This window comes from Lathyrus oleraceus, chromosome 6, assembly GCF_024323335.1.
Source record: "Lathyrus oleraceus cultivar Zhongwan6 chromosome 6, CAAS_Psat_ZW6_1.0, whole genome shotgun sequence".
Classification (NCBI taxonomy): domain Eukaryota; kingdom Viridiplantae; phylum Streptophyta; class Magnoliopsida; order Fabales; family Fabaceae; genus Lathyrus; species Lathyrus oleraceus.
Genome location: NC_066584.1, coordinates 50,675,299 through 50,681,298, shown reverse-complemented (window position 1 = coordinate 50,681,298; position 6,000 = coordinate 50,675,299).

Here is a 6,000-nt window from a genome sequence, read left to right as displayed (position 1 = left end):
TCATTTGTGGAGATAAACTGTTCAGGACATTCTTTGGTTCCTATAATGTAACCATCAAGTTTGCAACCTCTAATCAATGGAAGAACTAGTGACTTCCATAGGAGATAGTTATCTCTATCCAGCTTGACAAAGACAGTTGTAGGTAGGTCATTTTTGTGATTTGTGTTAGCAGCGGGTGACATGATTGGATCGAGAGCCTTCAAGCTTAAGTGCTCTGATGCCAAGAGAGAAAGGTATAAAAATGGCTTGTCTATTCATTTGACAAATTGTGTTTATATACACGGTTGTAGTACATATGAGATCCTAGAATTATGCTAGGACTAATTACAATAATGAACATATATGGAAGGAATTGGTCATGACAGCTATACACATGCTGTGACAGAATCATAGAAAATAAAGTCATGATACTAGAATATGGAAACTGTATAATGACAGTGATATTGAGATCAATATGAAGTTATTAGAATCATAACTTTCTTTAACTCAACGGGTACACCTCTCTTGCAGATCTGAAATACAAAGTCCATAATCTCCTACCTAATGGAGACAATCGGAAAATTGTGAAGTTTGAGTATTGTTCACTGTCGATTGACAATGAATGAAAGATTAAGTTTAGTAACTTTAAGCTCACGACAGATGCAGATGTAAGGGCTATGTGGAATATATTTTTCTGTTTTAAAACAAATGTTTCACTCGAATTGGAAGCGACAATTTCAAGATCGACCAAAGATATTGTGAAGACGTTGAAGCATCCACCTGGATATTGAAGTGTAATGTTGCATTTTATGTTGAAATCATATATGTAATGCTTATTTATGTTATGAATATTAATTTTATTTTGTCAAATTACAAGTTTTTGGTTTCTGCCTCTAATACTGTTGTGCATACATTATAAAAATGTATCTACGGAAAGATTTTAGAGATACATATCAGGTTTTAAAAAGCTCAACTAATAGGGTGTCACTCAGAATGGTCTAGATTGTGTGTATTTAGTGCATTCGGAGATGCATTTATGGAATCTAGAAGCACTTTAGTATTTTCGAGTGATGCATAAGTAATATTAGGGATGAACAAGGATCCGAAGCCCGACCCAAACTGCAGGAAACCGGAAGAAAAAAAAGAATTGGGCAGGTTAAAATGGATTAGCGGGTAAACGGGTTTAACAAATGGGTTAAACCGGTTCTTAATGGGCGGGTCCGAGTAGGTTTTACTGAACCGTGGGTACCCTGATCCGCCTGGTTGATAGACCTAGGTAAAACTATGTCGTTTTGGATTAGGGTTTACTACCACTTTCAATCTCATACTTCCAGTCATTTTCTCTCGTTTTGTTTGTTGTTTTCTCTTTCACTCCTCATCCGCACACCATCATCACTCACCAACCATAGCTTAAACTCTCACCATCAACCACATATACATCATCTCTCACCATCCACTATCATTAACCACCACCAAATGAAGTTGTGGTGTTCATTCAAATCTCCTTTCACACCATAAAACCATATCTTCAACTCTCACCACCCACCATTGATCCACCATCGGAATAAGGTTCGAAGGATCTAGCATCGTTGATACTTGGAAAGCTTGAATTTGTTCTTCATTATTTGTAAGTTTGATTCTTCATTCGTTGTTTTTATCTTCTTTTTTTATGTGTATGATTTTGTTCTTTGTTTTGTGCATGATTTCCAAGTCGTGTTTTATCCACCATACAAAGTTTTGTTAATTCATCTTCAACTCTCCTCTTACACCATCCGAAAGTTTGATACCTGGAAAGCTTGTAAGTAAGAGGTTCTGACATAACTTTTATCAGTTTGACTGTCCATTAACAATAATTTTAAGGATGAGTTCATTGTAATGCAAAATTTTGGTAGTTACAATTGGGTCATAGTTAGTTTACTTCTATTATTAGTATGTCTTGATGTTTCAACTCGTTGGAACGCGACATATTTAATGCTAGAGATTGCGGAGAAGTTTCAACTCGCTTTTGAAAAGCTTGACGATGAAGAGTCGGGCTATAGGGAGTTCTTTGGAAAAGGTAACCCCTTAGTAATGATGATTGGGACATTGCTAAGGCTTTTAGCGCTTTTATAAAGTTATTATATGAAGCAACTAAGATTTTTTCCACCTCTCAAAATGTGAGTTTGCATACTTGTTTTCACTAAGTGTCTGCCATTTATTGTGAGTTGAAGCAAGCTACTTTGAACTTAAATGATTTTTTTGCAAGTGTGGATGGAGATATGATGGAAAAGTATAATAGATATTGGGGGAGTGTTGATAAGATGAACAAGATGATATATTTTGGTATTATTCTTAATCCAAGATACAAGTTAAGTTACATTGAGTGGACATTTAAGGACATGTATGGAGTTGGATCAAAGTTTGGTAGTGACTTGGTAAAATCTATAAAAAAGAATTTACAAAAGTTATATGATTGGTATAAGCAAGCTTATGACCAAGAACATAATTCCACACAACCTCTTAGTAGTGGTGGAAACAATGTCTTCAATGATGAAACAACTTCATTTACTGCCCGTTCATCACTAATGGCTAGAGCCGATGCTTTTGAGCAACATTTAGAGGAAATACTTGATTGATCAACAAAATGAGCTTGAGGTGTATAATTATAGTAAGTGTGTCAAAAGGGATCCTAACTTTGACATTCTTGTGTGGTGGAAACGCAATTCAGTCGAATATCCTATTTTATCTATAATGGCTAAAGATATTTTAGCCACGCTAGTGTCTACTGTTGCTTCTGAAAGTGATTTTAGCACAAGAGGGAGAGTCATAGAACCCTATAGGAGTTCTCTAACTGCTGAAATAGCTGAGGCTTTAATTTGCACTCAGAATTGGTTAAGGCATTCTTTTACCTATTTCAAAGATATGAATCTCATGGAAGATTTTGAGCTTTCAGAAGATATTGTAACATGTAAATTTATTACTGAATTTTGAATAAATATGTTGTAATATTGTATATTACGTCTTTCGAAAAAATTGTTTATTTACTTATTTTAGAGTTTCAACAAATATCTTCAGCAGCAAGAGGAGTATCGGATGTCTCATCATCACAGTCTCAACCACAACCTTCGGGTTGTGCTTGAAATGAATGTATGTATATCATTATTTACTTATTACTTTTTTTTAACTAATGTTTATGTTGTCCAATTTTTCAGGTCAACTATGTTTTTTGATTTTTTGGAGTCATGCATGACCTATATATATGAGTTTCTGCCCAGTAAGTACCATTGATCTAACTTACTGAAGTGATGTAACGATTTATTATATCAAAGAGTTTTGTTCCCTCTCTTATGGAAACTAGTAAGTGATGAAACATTAATACTTTTTACACATCTCTTGGCATTTCAAAATCAATATATAATTGCTTTATGATATTTTTTGTAAAATATATATGTTTTTCTCTTAACTAATAGACTTAGTAACAATGATTATATGTAGGACTCTGGTTTGAAAATTCTTGTGAAGTTTGTGTCTTTTCAAAACTTACCAATGCCTATTGGTTGGTTGCCATTGGAACCTCTGGAAGTTTCTACAGATTTTAGTTTGCTTTATTTTGCTTTATATTTAAGTATTTTCCTTTGTTGCAATTGGAATGGAATTTTCATTACAATCCCCTTGATGAATAAATTAACTTTGTGGTTTGATTTGATATAGCACATTTGAGGTTGAGTTATCAAATGTTATCCATACGATCAAAACTTTCGTTGGTGGAACTCGTAACGGTGGTCGTCTTTGTATTGGTAAAGAAATGTTCCTTAGTTACTTGAATAGTGTATGGATCAGTTACACATTTTATTCCTTTAATAAAAGGATAAAAAGATGGTTGTATTAGTTTCTTATGTTTATTATTTTTTGAATTATTAGATTTTAAACTATTGTCTAACTTAAGTTACTATTGGTTTGCAGGGAACACAAAGGGGCTTCTATTGTCCCATACAATCACAGACCAAGATGAAAAAAGACCTGGAAAAGGTACTTGACAACCTCAATCCAAGAGAGAAGCATGTGATTAGATGGACTTAGGAGTTTCATAGTGGTAACATTGACTAAACCTCATATTGGTTTTCATTGTTGTTTTTTATGAGCCATTTTACTGCATAATTAATTATTGTTTTCTGTCATATTAATTGTTGTACAATATTTTCATAATATTGTTGCAATCTAACTCTTGTGATATTTGAGATTTACGCGAAAATCCGTTCTCTTGTGATTTTCTACTGTTATATTCTATTGGTTTCATTTGTTCATGATGAATCTTTGAAGACAAAGCATTGAATCATTCAAAGCAAAACTCATTAATTAATTATAGTTAGACTACTAGTGGATATTACTTTGAATTTGTCATAGTTTTAGTAATTTGTATCTTGTAAGTTTTGAATATGTCATAGTTGTACTATATATTGTATCATCTTTAAAATGTCCAACATGATTTTTGGCCTATTATTAATTTTAACATGATAAGAATAATTTTAGTTTCTAAACAAATACTCAAAATATGTTATTGGGCTTAAAAGGAATCAACTCAATAACCCGAATAAACCGCTTAAACTAACCCGCAATCCGCACAAACTAAACTCGTCCAAACCATGTTTGATATTGGGCGGAAATGGGCCTTCATAGATGAATCGTGGGTTGGACTGGGTGAGGGTTTTGGGCCCGAAACCGTCCAACCCGGCCCGTTGTCCAGCCCTAAGTAATATATAGGATGCATTAAAAATTCTCGATTTAATTGACATTGTTTTAAATAGTTGGACTAGTTCTATTTATGTCGGTTGAAAGATTTTTGTTCTTAAATAGAAGTTTAAATCTCTTAACGTTAATCTTAAGCATTGGGGAGATAGATGTTTCATGATATGGAAGCAAGGATCAGTGGCTCTTGAATAATAATAAGGCTTTAGACCTCAAAGCTGAGGTTGGTTCTTTTTCAGACAACTATGTTATTTATATATTGAAAAATAATCAAATAATCAGAATATTTTTTTCAAACGGAATACTTTTTTTAACTTTTGCAATTTAAACACACAACCACCAAAACCAATTTTAGAGTACAATAATAATAACTGAAAAACAAAATAGCAAGGACACCAAATTTTTAACGTGAAAAACTTCTCTCAAAGTGAGAGAATAAAAACCACGAGACATAATCTAGTAAATTCTTACACAATATAAATAATTGGTATACAAAAGTTTTTCTAGTAACACTAGGGAATAATAATCTTCACCGATAAATAATAAATGTGAGAAATACACTCTAAATAACTCCTCCACAAAATGTGGGTATACTGAAACAACTCCAAGAGAAGGTAAAACTACTCACCAAAACATAAATAGAATTAACTAAATGATTGAAATAACATACTGAATTTGTAATTCAAACTGATAATGTTTGATACACCCATTTATCTCTTGTGTCTTTGTCTTTTCTTATTCTCTATTGTAGTTCTCTGAAATCTTTGTTAAGTTGCTTATTTATTGTGGTGCTTTAGGGATTAAAGAATCCATTTTAAATAATCTCAATTTAAGTTTGGCCCAAATAAAATAACTCACATGAAAAAAACTCTTTTTCTTTCATTCTTTTTCTCTTTTTTTACACTTTATAAATAAATGGTAGGACCCACTTTAGGACTGAACTCAAATCTCCCCCTCACGACTTAAGTGAGAAGGAACTGCTCCACCATGCTCGCATTCTTTCTGCAATTAATTATCTTTGTCGGCAAAGTCTTTGTTATCATATTTGAATCATTCTTGTCAGTATGGATCTTCTCAAATGAAAACAACTTCATCTCCAATGATATCACACCTTAATGTGCTTTGACCTGGAATGAAACGTCGGGTTCTTACCAATATTAATTACGCTTTAACTGTCACATGATAACATAAACTTCCCTTGCCCAACACCCAATATTTATAGCAATTTCTTCATCCACAAAAGTTCTTTAGATGCTTCAGTTGTTGCAATATACTCAATCTCAGTAGTAGATAAAG